Source organism: Andrographis paniculata, unplaced genomic scaffold (genome assembly GCF_009805555.1).
Source record: "Andrographis paniculata isolate CXL003 unplaced genomic scaffold, ASM980555v1 Contig61END, whole genome shotgun sequence".
Taxonomy (NCBI): Eukaryota; Viridiplantae; Streptophyta; class Magnoliopsida; order Lamiales; family Acanthaceae; genus Andrographis; species Andrographis paniculata.
In genome coordinates, this window is record NW_026137597.1 from 3,372,075 (window position 1) to 3,388,441 (window position 16,367).

Consider the following 16,367-nt stretch of genomic DNA (forward strand, 5'->3'; position numbering starts at 1 on the left):
ATTGGAACGAAGCTGTTTGGATTGATGCACCGAAAGATAATTCTATTCTTGAGGGATCTTCTTAGCTAGTAGGTAACAAGTTGGGGATCATAGTCATTGTTTGTACTTAATTCAACATTGGAACGAAGCTGTTTGGATTGATGCACCAGAAGATAATTCTGTTCTTGACGGATCTTCTTAGCTAGTAGATAACAAGTTGTAATTTTACGGGATCATAGTCATTGTTTGTACTTAATTCAACATTGGAAATGAGCGTACATTGTAAGTTCAATAGGGTTTTGATTTTTTGTGGTCGACCTACCGATTGTAAGTATTTTTTTGTCCAAAGCACACCAATCATGCAAAGGGGATACATTGATTTTTCGATTGATTGACACTTGCAAGTATGAATTTTAATTGTTTCTAACCCCAATATATATATATATATATTCTCATAGGTAAGATAATTTGCTTGATTGGGAAGTAAGTTATGGGTGGATTTTTGCAAGTGTTTTTGTATGGAAATGCATAGGAAGAAAGGCTTTGGCAAATGTGTTATATATGTTTGAGTGTGTGGTCTAATCTATCAATAGTACTCATTCCTATAATTCTGATAAATTATTGAATATCTTTAGAGCATCAATCGAATATTTTTGTTTTTTCCAGAACCTCATGATGCATGCGATTACATTATGAATGATTGACTGCGTAGATAGATTAGATTCCCTGTTTTGTCGTCTCCTGCTCTAATTTAATGTTTTTCCCTTCGTGCATATTAATGTTTATTGTTTTCATCAATACAATGCTCTGGCACATCAATATTGAATAGTAATTTACATTAATTATCTCTAGGATGTTTGCGACTTAAACTAGAGTTTAACATGTGTAATTTGTAAAAATGCATATAAACATGTATATCAATTCTTCAATAGTCGGAAATAAGCATTTCACTTAGAAATGTTAAAAAAATATTCAAAAATTTGTACTACTTCCTTACAAAGCAAACGAGCATAGCAACTGCAGTAGGAAATACAAGTTCCCTATAAAAAATTATTATTATTATTATTATTATTATTATTATGGAGCAGTGGTAGTAGTCGAATCATCAATAAAATGCCAGTACCTGTTGAAGAACCACATGGAGTCGGCTTCCACCGCGACCCTGTCCTGGTTCTGGTGCCAGTTGTAGTACGCGTGTGTCCTGTTCTTTATAGCGAATGTCACATGTCCGAAGCTCGCCTCCCGGAACGCCGAATATTTCGGCTGTGGCTCGCTGTGGCTCTGTCATGCTGACATTAGACCATCCGCAATGAAGATATCCGCTTTTGGGTATCTCCACTACTTTTTGTTATCCACTACATAATTGTTAGACATAAGAACAAAAAATAATGTTGTCTGCAGAATAAATCTGTGTGCGCAAATAATCTCGCAATGTTTACTTGCTCGATTTTTCAACTAAAATCCGAGTATTGCTTTGTTTTATCCTCGTACGAATTTCGTGTAACCCGGGGCGTTAATAGGGTCGAAATATCGCATAAGCAAAGCGAATCTAAGCGACTCAAAGTATATCCAAGATCGTGTATACCCTGCGAAATACAATTTATTCGTATGTACATTCAATCTAGATTATTTTTCCAACAAAAAATATATATTATTACTGAATTTTTTAAAAAACACGATGATTATATCAAGAAAGCACAATATTAACTATGAAATAGCACAACAATAATATTTAAAAAACAGAAAGATTACTTCAAAAGAACAAAATAAAATTTTCAAAATAACACAATAAAATAAAAATAAAAATGAGAGTGTACACATCGGTTTTCGAATAAAAGATCCTAATAGCAAATCAAAATATATAATTATTTATCCGAACTAATATTTATTATAGTTAACCTTAATTAATGACAATAGCATAAGCAGAGGCAGATGTTACACAGATGGTAAAGCTGACTGAAAAGGATGAGGGTAGACACTTTGTAAAATCAATGAACTAACAAAGTGGGTTTGCGTGTATATGTTAATAAAATTTTGAAATTCTGATTGCTGTGATTCGGTGATATATGAATTCATACTATCTAATAGTGCAATAAACATTAAAAAAAAAAAAACAAACAAACAAACAGAAGAGCACAATAGTTATATAAGGGGAGCACAATTGTTATATTACGAAAGCAAAAGGATTATATCACAAAAGCAAAGTAAACTATGAAATAGCACAACAATAATATTTAAAAAAACACAAAGAATACTTTAAATAAACAAAATAAAATTTTAAAATATCACTATAAAATGCGACACAGACACAATAGGCATATAATATATATAAACTTAATTTTTGTATATTATGTAAGTCATATGGTGCAATTAAATATCAAAATAGTTACTGTAAATGCATAATTCAAACAATGAACCACTGACCATATATAAACTTCTCTCATAAATAAATCAAACTGCAGAATATAAGCCACCACAGAAAGATTTGGACACAACAGTAATTCATACTAATTTGAGAATGCACAAAAAAAAATAAATAAAAAATAAGGAAAGGAATTCAAAAAATTGATGTGAAAAACACAATGATCATATCACAATAGCATAATAATTATATCACAAAAGTACAATATTAATTATAAAATAGGACAACAATATTATTTAAAGAGTACAACAGCAGATATACAAGTGATGATCAATTTAAAAATAGAGAGAGATAGGAATGTAAGTTCGCAATTGAGATTTTTTTAAATAAAATAAAATAAAATAAATAAGATATAAAAGAAGACAATGTATTATAATTAAAAAAAACAAAAGAAAAAAGAAAAAAAATCAAATATTGATATGAAGAGCACATTTATTATATCACGCAATAGTTATATCACAATAGTACAATATTAATTATAAAAAAATAAAACAAAGATAATTATTTATTATGCTTTATACAATTCTCTTTCTATTCATTTTCTGCAATCATTTGGTTTATCTTCTCATGTATTTTTTATTTTTATTTCATTCACTTGTTTTAAATATATAACTACTTAATTTATTAATTTTTTAATTTAGTTAATTTTAATTTGTCTTCTATAATTTTAATATTCGAGTACTTATATTTATTTATTTAATCTATTAACTTTTACTTCTTGCTAAGGAGAACATAAAAATATACAATATTAGATTACTTATATTTATTTATTTAATCTATTAATTTCTACTGCTTGCTAAAGGAGAACATAAAAACATACAATAAATTAATTATAGACATCTAAATCCGTACAAAGAAGACAATGTTCCTAAGAGGAAAGCAATGTTGTAGGGAAAAAGTGGGTGCGGACGGGCGGCCCACCAAAAAAACTCTATTTAAAATATTATAAAAAATTTTAGAATATAATAAAAATATAATTAAATGAATAAAAATATATTGAACCTTCTAGAACGATCTAGTCAATACTATATAAATCTTCAACCGTGGAATTAGGGTTATTGTATATTTTCAAGGCGGCGCTATAGTTCGTGTTCATATTAGGGTTTACGATATAACAAGGGCTTTTTTTTGGTTCGGGTTGGTTGATTTTGTGTTTTTTTTTTGTTTTTTTTTTTAAATTTCCAGTTGATTTGCTTGTTTGATTTTCGTTTATTTGAATTTGTTGCTTCACTTGAAGATATGAGAGGCAAAATGAGATATTGGCACCACAATTTGGAACAGAAGAATACTGAGAAGATCTGGCTAAGGATTGAGAATCAATTGTTGGGCCATGGATGGAACGGTGGTGAGATAGGTGTTGGTTTTGCTGATGATGAATCAAATACAATTCTGAGGTAGATTTTGTAAAATTGATTAAATATTTAAAGCAAGTATCTTTACCGTGACGAAACTATGATGCATCAATTAATCATGCAATACTCATGGATCTTGTTCTTATCAAACTCTACCATCAATTATGAGTGAAGGGGAAGGACTTGGATCGAACCCGAAAAATCTTCAGCTCACTCTTGGCTACGAAATCTCGAAATCATCCAGCAGTGGTGGCTGTTCGACAAAGATCTCCTTCGTCAGGTAGCTTTTGAATTGATGACTAAGAACAGATACTATTCCTAGATGACGAACAAAACTTTATAGTTTTCTCCTTTGCAGTTCGATTTCTTGGATGAACAAGGAACGCGGATCATAATCTACAATATTTGGGAAGACGAGGGATCGCCTGAATTGGATTTCGGCACAGTTGAACACATTTTATCGTCGGTACGCTGTCCAGCTATAAACGACGGCAGAGGAGTCGTCGGTACGCTGTCCATCCCTATCGTTGGGTCGAACACATTTTATCGTCGGTCATGTTAACATTGGTCGTCTTTCAGGTGTCATCGAAGCAAACTTTGTCGAGCCGGCGCACGATAAACAGGGATTCGTGCGAACGACTGCCCGGCCTCGGCTCGAGTCGAGACTTATGTCCAACCAGAAAAACTACTGGTTTCTCGCCTTGCTCAAAGTTCACTTTGATTCTGTTCAAACAACCAGTTTCGATTTTTATGGTCGATTTATGCTTTCTGCAGGTCCCTAAATTGCCATCTCATCGGCTACGCTCAGCGGCGCAGATCCGAGAAATGTGCTTCACCCGAGCCAGCTATAAAATGTCTTCAATCATTTGAGTGGACTGATTGGCGCTGGATTTGGGGAGGAGACATCTTTCTTGTTCGGACCTGGGTTGACAGCGACAGACTTGTGAGGGCTAACAATTTTCATAAACCCTATAGGTTTGACTCATCCAATTAAGAAAAAAGAAGGATAACATGCCAGGACGGATGAGACTTTTTCTCAGACGAACCTCAAGTATTGCCTCGAGGAACCCAACGAAGCTGTTTGGATTGATGCACCGGAAGATGATTCTGTTCTTGAGGGATTTTCTTAGCTAGTAGGTAACAAGTTGTAATTTTGTGGGATCATAGTCATTGTTTGTACTTAATTCAACATTGGAAAGGAGCGTACATTGTAAGTTCAATAGGGTTTTGATTTTTCGCGGTCGATCTATCGATTGTAAGTATTTTATTTGTCCAAAGCACACCAATCATGCAAAGGGGATACATTGATTTTTCGATTGGTTGACACTTGCAAGTATGAATTTTAATTGTTTCTAACCCCAATATATATATATATATATATTCTCATAGGTAAGATAATTTGCTTGATTGGGAAGTAAGTTATGGGTGGATTTTTGCAAGTGCTTTTGTATGGATATGCATAGGAAGAAAGGCTTTGGCCGAATGTGTTATATATCTTTGAGTGTATGGTCTAATCTACCAATAGTACTCATTCCTATGATTCTGATAAATTATTGAATATCTTTAGAGCAACAATCGAATATTTTTGTTTTTTCCAGAACCTCATGATGCATGCGATTACATTATGAATGATTGACTGTGTAGATAGATTAGATTCCCTGTTTTGTCGTCTCCTGCTCTAATTTAATGTTTTTCCCTTCGTGCATATTAATGTTTATTGTTTTCATCAATACAATGCTCTGGCACATCAATATTGTATAGTAATTTACATTAATTATCTCTAGGATGTTTGCGACTTAAACTAGAGTTTAACATGTGTAATTTGTAAAAATGCATATAAACATGTATATCAATTCTTCAATAGTCGGAAATAAGCATTTCACTTAGATATGTTAAAAAAATATTCAGAAATTTGTACTACTTCCTTACAAAGCAAACGAGCATAGCAACTGCAGTAGGAAATACAAGTTCCCTATAAAAAATTATTATTATTATTATTATTATTATTATTGAGCAGTGGTAGTAGTCGAATCATCAATAAAATGTCAGTACCTGTTGAAGAACCACATGGAGTCGGCTTCCACCGCGACCCTGTCCTGGTTCTGGTGCCAGTTGTAGTACGCATGTGTCCTGTTCTTTATAGCGAATGTCACATGTCCGAAGCTCGCCTCCCGGAACGCCGAATATTTCGGCTGTGGCTCGCTGTGGCTCTGTCATGCTGACATTAGACCATCCGCAATGAAGATATCCGCTTTTGGGTATCTCCACTACTTTTTGTTATCCACTACATAATTGTTAGACATAAGAACAAAAAATAATGTTGTCTGCAGAATAAATCTGTGTGCGCAAATAATCTCGCAATGTTTACTTGCTCGATTTTTCAACTAAAATCCGAGTATTGCTTTGTTTTATCCTCGTACGAATTTCGTGTAACCCGGGGCGTTAATAGGGTCGAAATATCGCATAAGCAAAGCGAATCTAAGCGACTCAAAGTATATCCAAGATCGTGTATACCCTGCGAAATACAATTTATTCGTATGTACATTCAATCTAGATTATTTTTCCAACAAAAAATATATATTATTACTGAATTTTTTAAAAAACACGATGATTATATCAAGAAAGCACAATATTAACTATGAAATAGCACAACAATAATATTTTAAAAACAAAAAGATTACTTCAAAAGAACAAAATAAAATTTTGTACTGCTTCCTTAGAAAGCAGCATAGCGATTGCAGTCGGAAATACAAGTACCCTATAACAAATTACTATTATTATTATTGAGCAGTGGCAGAATTGTCGACAGAATGCCAGTACCTGTTGAAGAACCACATGGAGTCGGCTTCCACCACGACCCCGTCCTGGTTCCGGTGGCAGCTGTAGTACGCGTGTGTCCTGTTCTTTATAGCGAATGTTGGATGTCCGAAGCTCGCCTCCCGGGCTCTGTCATGCTGACATTACATTACAACCATTTCAGCCTTCATTAGGATTTATTTAGTGATTGTTATGAATCTCACATGTAGTTTAGAAGAATCAAATCAAATATTTATTTTTTTAATATATTAAAATTTTTTAAAATTTTCATTTAAAACATTACATTTTGTGTGTGTTGTTTCTTACTTGCTAGCGAGGCCTTCAAGATTTCCTCCATCACCAATGATTATATAAACAGGGGCCGATTGGTCTCTCACCGGTGTACAAATTCCATTCACAACATTATAAGCAATGTTAGACACGTGTTCCTGAAATATATATCATTTCATAGAGAATAAACACGGTGCAAAAGTATACATATAGATAAGAAAGTGATCTTGGGGGAAGAATGTGAATCAAAACAATCAATCTGTGGCAAGGTGAACCGATTAATGCGACATACCGATCGTTCATAGGCGTGTACATGGCCAGCAAACACGACGTCGACTTTGTATTTGATAAACCACGGCTCGTACATAACTCTCATGGTTTCTCCTTCCATGTAGTGGTAGTTGTAGCTGTTGTACCATGGAGAATGCATCAGCACAATCAGCCATGGCGTCTCCGATCTGTTCACCTTCGGCAGCTCCTCTTCGAGCCACGTGTATTGAGGAGTGTATTTACCATCCAAAAAAGAGCAAAAAAGAATAACAAACAAGTAGTTGCACGCCATTTTGACGAGTTTTTCGATTGCATTTTGTTTATTTACCAAACGTATGCTGAATAAGAAGCCAGAACTATGATATGTGCCGAAGCTCTCTTGATAGAGTACCAAATGGTTTGGTGCTCTTCGATGCTTTGTAAGGGACGTGATAACGGTGCTTATAAGGCTTGAATGGTTCCGTTTCGCCCTGCGAAGATTTAACAGTCGTAAGCCTAGTTGAATGCAAGCAGCCATTGGCAAAACTTACAAGAAATGAGAATAATGAAATAAATTACTAGCTTTTGTTGCTCTGCTGAATTATACATACGATATATTAACATAATACAATACAACATATGATATGATCCCATACAATATGTATCATCATTGATTTCAGTACAAAACATATGAACAGACAACACATTCTTTAAATCCATCTCCTAAATTATCAGATATCTGCTTATCCTCCAATCCAACAGTGAGCATAAATATAATTCTTTTTCAGAAATGGAATTAGCTCAAACAGTTGTGATTAAATGAAAATATGGATTGGTTCTATGATATGATCCCTCTAGTGAAAGAATGAAAGAAATTGCACAGTTAAAGGAGACCACGAACACTTACAATTTTAGGTTCGAAATTGATCTCCTGATTTCCAGCAGTCCAAATCCAGGGTTGGAAAGCCACACTCCTCTCCACAAAACCTCCCCCGTGAATCCCACCTCCTATTGTAATGGAAGTCATACCTATCAAATCCCCTGTTTTGAAGCACTGGGAAGTTCCAAGTTTAGGCTATGATATTTAAAGCTCTCCAAGACCATAATATAGCATATTATGTATATTGCCTATCCAACAAGTATGTATGTATGAATATATATATGTATGTATGTATATACCTATAAGACCAAAAGTATATGGAGCATCAGGTCCAACAGGTGGAGGTGCAGTCAACCAGAAAGTTCTTGTTGTGTGCCCAATACCGATCTTGTAATAGTATTTGGTATTATACTGCCCAAAATTTAGAGTAATCAATGTTAGATTCACCACTTTTTGATGCACATTATCAAAGTTTTTCTCCTATTCAGGAATCAAAAACAAATTATCCCGAAGAAACACATAAAGAAGATACAGAAGTGCAGAGAGTCTACCTCCAGGAATCAAAGTTGTAAAATGTGTACCTTCCCCTCTGCCTTCTTCTTCTTCTTCCTCTCATTGCTGTTCTCAGCCCAATACAGCACTGTGCTCGAACCTTGTTCATCTACAGTATATAATCACTGCTTTTCCTTCATAATCTCCCTGCGTAATATGCACCTGAAAATAATAAATAAAAATCCAAAACAAGTTTACTCGCAAGTCCTTCCTTCCTTCCGCAACAATATCAACACCTACCTACCGTACCTCAATCCCATCGCCTCCGCCGCGACCAGCCGCACATTGACGGAGAGTATCCGACAATTTGCGCCAAGTCCCAAGTGTGATGATGAAATGGATAACGACGGAGCAGTCTTTGTAGAAAATCGTTTATGGGAATGTGAACTCTCTCACTCCAGTTGACTATCGTTACTTTCCCTCCCTTCGCTCGCTCGTACTGATTAGAAGAGGATCACAACGCCATATTTAATCTGCACCGTTCATTGTGAGAGACTGATTTCATCTACTGCTAGTATTTACCACGGCGTTCGAATTCTAGGAGATGGAAGTTTTGTCGTCTATAGGAAATGTTCTAATCATTGCGAAAATTGTTATGTAATAAATATTATGATATTGGTATGTATTTATATATATATATGTACTTATATATTAGTATATAATATTTATATATTATAATAAAATATAATATATAAAGAGAAAGTGCAAGTGAGAAAGAAAGTGCAGTAACGAAGATTGAGAGCTTTTTTCATCTGATTTCATTTACAATTGATACATATATATAGGCATATGACCGCCATACAAAGTGTTCATAAATGCATCCACGTCTTGATGTATGTAGTGTCGACGTATGTGCATACACACCTATTTGGTGTATAACACTCCCCCTTGGATGCATTTGTACAAAGAATGTGCCTCGTTAAAACCTTACTATGAAAAAACCCTGTGGGAAAAAATCATAGTGAAGGAAAAAGAGTACATCATTCTTGTATTAATGTGCTCCCCTGTTTTGGACTTTATTTGATGTCTTTCATCCGACGCATTCCAATTCCTTGCACCAATTTGTTGAATGTTGGAGTCGGTAGCGCCTTCGTGAATAAATCTGCAAAATTTTCGACGGTCGAATTTGTTGCACATTAATTTCACCACTTTTTTTAAGATCATGAGTGAAAAAGAACTTCGGAGATATGTGCTTTGTCCGATCGCCTTTAATATATCCTCCCTTTAATTGAGCTATACAAGCTGCATTATCTTCATATAATATTGTAGGAGGTAATTTATCATCGGTAATCAAGCCACAATTTTTCTGAATATGGTGAGTCATGGACCTCAACCAAACACATTCACGACTGACTTCGTGAATTGCTAAATCCTCAGCATGATTTGAAGAAGTAGCTGTTATTGTCTGTTTAGCAGATCTCCAAGAGATTGCGGTTCCACCACAAGTAAATAAATAGTCTGTTTGAGATTTTTCTTTGTGCGGATCAGACAAATAACCAGCATCAGCATAACCAGCTAATTCATTTTGAGATTCACTCGAATAAAATAAACCGAGGTCATGAGTTCCCTGAAGATAACGAAATATGTGCTTGATACCATTCCAATGGCGCTTTGTGGGGGAAGCGATAAACCTGACCAGTAGATTTACTGAAAAAGATATATCTGGCCTGGTGCAATTTGCAAGGTACATTAATGCGCCAATAGCGCTGAGATATGGTACCTCGGGGCTAAGTATTTCTTCATTTTCTTCTCTTGGCCTAAATGGATCTTTACTGGGATCAAGGGATCTGACCACCATTGGTGTACTCAGAGAGTGAGATTTATCCATATAAAATTGTTTTAATGCCTTCTGGGTATATGTGGATTGATGCTTAAATATTCCATTGTTCGCATGATCCACTTGTAAACCCAGACAATATTTTGTCTTTCCAAAATCTTTGATCTCAAATTCTTTCTTTAGATATTCAACTGCAATTTGGATCTCTTCAGGAGTTCCAATTAAATTGAGATCAGCAACATATATAGCAATAATGACAAAATTTGATCCATTTTTCTTTATAAAGACGCATTGGCATATTGGATCATTAGTATAACCTTCTTTTATTAAACATTTGCTCAGACGGTTATACCACATTCGCCATGATTGTTTAAGTCCATACAATGACTTTTTCAATTTGATGGAATATGATTCCCTTGGGTTTAATTTGTATGCTTTAGGCATATTGAATCCCTCAAGAATTTTCATATAAATATCAGTATCCAAGGAGCCATAAAGATATGCAATAACTACGTCTAAAAGGCACATATCGAGCTTTTCTCGCATTGCTAGGCTCACAAGGTATCTAAATGTTATTCCATCAACAACTGGAGAGTACGTTTCATCAAAATCTACTCCAGGCCTTTGTGAGAATCCCTAAGCTACAAGACGGGCTTTATATCTCACAATTTCATTATGCTCATTTCTATACCATCCGGTGTTTGAACAATTGGTCCGAAGACCTCCCTTTTGTTTAATGAGTCAAGCTCTGATTGAATCGCATGTTCCCATTTTGGCCAGTCATTTCTTTGCCAACATTCATGAACCGATTTTGGCTCTGGATCCTCGTTTCCTTCCATTATATCAAGTGCTAAATTGTATGCGAAGGCATTATCAATAATTGCCTCTTTACGGTTCCAACATTTTCTTGAAGTAACATAGTTAATTGAGTTTTCAATAATCTCATCATGTTCTTCAAGATCGTGCTCTTCTTGAGCAATTATTTCAGGATTGACTACCTCATTAGATTGAAGTTTATCAATGTTATTCCTGATATTTTCATGATTATCATCATTAATTCCTCTTTTCTTCCGAGGATGTTTGTCTTTGGAACCGAGTGGTCTACCACGCTTTAAGCATGTCGCTGATTCATTAGCACTTGTAATTTGTCCATCAGGGACAATTATTTTAGCTGGAGCATTAGCAGCTTGGATATATGATCGAGTGACTTTGCTCGAGTCATTGAATGCATCCGGTAACTGATTTGCAATATTTTGCAAATGTATAATGCGTTGAACTTCTAGTTCGCACTGCTTTGTACGAGGATCACAAAAATTCAAAGGGATTTTCCAATTAATATCCCTTTTCGGTTCGTTTTTGTCTCCCCCTAATGTCAAAAAATATGATTCGTCAAAATGACAATTTGCAAATCTTGCAGTGAATAAATCGCCCGTCATAGGTTCAAGTTATTTTATAATTGACGGCGATTCATATCCGATATAAATGCCCAATCTACGTTGAGGACCCATTTTTGTACGTTTGAGAGGTGGAATAGGAACATAAACAGCACACCCAAAAATACGTATATGAGATATATTTGGTTCGTGACCAAATACTAACTGCATTGGGGAATAGCTATGATAGCTTGTCGGCCTCATTCTTATAAGTGTTCCTGCATGTAAGATTGCATGCCCCCAAGCTGAAACGGGCAACATAGACCTCATCAGTAATGGTCTAGAAATCAATTGCAATCTTTTAATAAGTGATTCTGCTAGGCCATTTTGTGTATGAACATGAGCAACTGGGTGCTCTACATTAATTCCAATCGACATGCAATAATCATCAAATGCATTCGATGTATATTCACCAGCATTATCCAGACGTATAGTCTTAATTGGATTATCGGGGAATTGTGCCCATAATTTAATAATTTGGGCAAGCAATCTCGCGAATGCCATATTGCGAGTAGATAATAAACAGACATATGACCATATGGTAGATGCATCAATAAGCACCATAAAATATTTAGATGGCCCACACGGTGGGTCTATTGGTCCACATATATCCCCGTGTATTCTTTCCAAAAATGTAGGTGATTCAATACCTACTTTAGCTGGCGATGGCCTGGTTATCAATTTTCCCTTAGTGCAGGCAACACATGTTAACTCATTTGAGTTTAAAACTTTTTGATCTTTTAATGAATGGCCATGCGAATTCTTAATTATTCGCCTCATCATTATACTGTCAGGATGCCCAAGGCGATCATGCCATATTTGAAAATCGGTAGTCTTTTGATCTACCGTGAGATGTGTTTCAACAACACCTAATCTAGCATAATATAAGCCAGTAGAGAGTGAGAGTAATCTCTCAATGATGCATTTCCTTTTATCAATGATATTGGTGATCAATAAAAATTCACCATCGGTATCACTCATAGTCTCAATGTGATAACCATTTTTCCGAATGTCATGAAAGCTCAGTAGATTTCTTCGAGCTTTAGTGGCCAACATTGCATACTGTATCACAATTTTCGTCCCCGCGGGGAGAAATATAATGACTTCTCCAGAGCCTTCAATTAATTTTGCACTGCCACTTATTGTATTGACATTCATTCTTTCCCTTTTCAAATGGGAGAAATATTTTTCGTGTTTTAATATAGTATGTGTCGTTGCACTGTCAATGAAACACATATTTGCATCATTTTGATTGGCATCCATTTAACCTTCAAATATAAGTAAACGCAGTAGTAATAAAGGCATATATAAGTATTACAAAATATATTACAAAATGGTAATATGCGATAATTTAAATATTACAAAACATAATGTAAAATGACATAATATGTCTATCACTGGGGGTTTGCTGGATCTACGACAAAATCCGCTATATCAAGATGCGTTGTATCGTAATCCAAAAGATCATTATCGGGGTCGTCATCGTTATCAACGTAATTAGTCTCGACCTCCTTCCCCTTTTTCTACAGTGAGGCTTGATAAAGATTGGCTAGGTGTTTGGTTGTTCTGCAGGTATTGGCCCAATGGCCTTCAATGCCACACCGATTACAACTGCCGATTTGCCTCTTTCCCTGTTTAGCTTTTTCGGTTATATTCCCATATTGGGGTTTACTCTGCATCCTATTAACATCAAAATTGCGGCGATTGTAAGAGGTATATCGACCGCGTTGACTTTCACGACCGCGACCACGTCCACGGCCTCTACCACGTCCTCGGCCTCGTTCAGAAAATGTCACGTTCGCTTCAGGGAACGGACTGGAACCAGTGGGCCGGGACTGATGATTTTTCATCAGTAACTCATTATTTTGCTCAGCTAATAAAAGACATGAAATGAGCTGTGAGTACTTTTGAAAGTTTTTCTCACGATACTGCTGTTGCAGCACAACATTCGAAGCATGAAAGGTAGAGAGAGTCTTCTCTAATTTATCATTCTCAGTAACATTTTCTCCGCAGAGTTTCAACAGAGATGTAATCTGATGGATAGCAGAGTTGTACTCTGTAACAGTTTTAAAATCCTACAACCGCAGGTTAAGCCAATCATGTCGGGCTTTGGGGAAAGTGATATATTTCAAGTTTTCAAATCTCTCCCTCAATTCATTCCACAAATCTAGTGGATCTTTCACCGTCAAATATTCAGACTGTAGAAGAATGTTCAAATGATGACGGATGAAAATAATAGCCTTAGCCCGATCTTGGCTTGTAACCGCATTTTCACTGGCAATTGTATGAACAAGGCCCATAGAAACCAGATGCATTTCTACAACCAGGGACCAAGTCAGAAAATTATTGCCGGTGAGAGACAGAAGTTTAAAAGAAAATTTTGCAAGATTTTCCATAGGGTAGAAAATAGATAATATATATAGTATAAAAATAAAACTTACCAAAAATAAAATAGACAAGAGCCTTCGTGCTGATAACGTGTTATGTAATAAATATTATAATATTGATATGTATGTATATATATATGTGTACTTATATATTAGTATATAAAGAGAAAGTGCAGGTGAGAAAGAAAGTGCAGTAATGAAGATTGAGAGCTTTTTTCATCTGATTTCATTTACAATTGATACATATATATATAGGCATATGACCGCCATACAAAGTGTTCATAAATGCATCCACATTTTGATGTATGTAGTGTCGACGGAGGTGCATACACACCTATTTGGCGTATAACAAAAATTTATTTATCTTTTTATATTTTAAAAAAAAATTTGGTTTGAATTTTTTATTAAAATAATATATAACTGAAATATTTTGTGAATATACAATTTTTGAAAAATATAGAATTCAAATAGTAAATAATTAAGTCTAAAACCAATATAAACACACTCTAAATTATTACTCTGTCGCACGTTATTTATATGTCTAATGATAATTATATATATATTTTTTCATAAGTGTTTAATTAATTAATGATAGGGAGTTATAATATTATTATTAGTTAATTAATGATATTTATATTATTTAAAATAAAATAAATATATATAATTTAAAAATTATAGTATGTATTTCAATATTTTAAATTAATGATCTTTTTTCTTTTTTATGGTTCCAGTAAAAATGATTAATTTATAAATTTATTCATTTTAACTATATTTAACCAATATAAATTAATTAAATTAAATTTCTAATTTGTAAACACTGAAAATCCCTTTTTTTTTCTATCTCTTTTTAATAAGTAAATATTTTATCAATATTTAAAACTTCATATTATATATATTTCATTGAAATATAATACTAAAAATATTTAAAATACCAACGATTAAGATAATAAATAATATCATAATTTATTTTGTAAAAGATGTGAAATTTTAAATAAAAATAAAAATATTTTTTTTAAAAGATAAAAATAAAGTAGTTTTAAGTGACTATGTATATTATATGTTATGTAATTAATTAAAATAATTTATATTTTTTAATTATATTTGAATTTAATAAAAGGATGAAATATTTAATAGATTATCGTTTTTTATATATAAAAATATAGACCGTGAGAATAACATATGGGAGGATTGTTGTGTTATTTGGACATGTGAATTTGACCGGTCATTAAATATAATATAAATCAATTACATATATCTTTATTTAAATTAGACACAAAATTATTTAGCACTATTTGGTAAAATAATTTAAAAATTTTTAGACAGCTTTATAAATATACATACAATAAGCAAATCATTAATATGTAATTAATCAATAATATATGTATATAAATACAAATAATATATTCCTAATATCTATTTAACACTATTTGGTAAAATGACTTAGAGAAAATTTTTGACAGTTATATAATTACAAACAACAATATACCTAAATACAAAATTTAGGTAGGTTATGTTTCTTTTATTCTAAATATCAGATTTTCATGGTTTGAATTTTGTGTTTTTTGAAAAAAAAATATATATATTTTTTCTTCTAAAATATCACATCATACATTATTTTAATATGAAATTCAAATCAAATTTTTTTCAAACTCATACAAAAAAACATACCCATAATAAACATATACGAAGCACAATTTGATAAAAAATTTAAAATATTTAAACAATCTTATATATATATATAGCTATATACAACACACTGTTAATGTTTATATCACTACAAAAAAATAATATATTTGTAACGGAATTCCGTCCCTAAAGTTCACGTAGCTAACGTAATTCTATTCCTAATTCCGTCTCTAATGTCATTAGTAACGGAAAAAATAGATTTAAAGACAAAAACGTTTTGTTACAAAATAATTTTTTCTTGTAGTGTGTGCAATACTAATAGCAATAGATAGCACATAATCAATATTCTTCCAGCACAGTAAAAATTGAATATATATATATAACATTTTTTTCAAAAAAATTAATAAACTGCACATATTCATTATTTTTATATTTTCTACACAATTTAATATATCTCACATCACAAAATTTACTTTTCAACAATCTAACAAAACAAACATATTTATTCTTATATATTAAACACATTGAATATATAGTTAACAATGTACATAAATTTGTCCCGCAAGGGATGACAAACTTGAACGCCTCCAGATCTACCTGCTACACATGGTTCATCTAGTGCG

General features: G+C 33.3%; 1 pseudogene; it reads right to left on the reverse strand.

Moving 5' to 3' along the window:
* Window positions 1-761: 761 nt before the first annotated feature.
* Window positions 762-13,581, reverse strand: LOC127260341 (purple acid phosphatase-like; annotated as a pseudogene).
* Window positions 13,582-16,367: the final 2,786 nt, after the last annotated feature.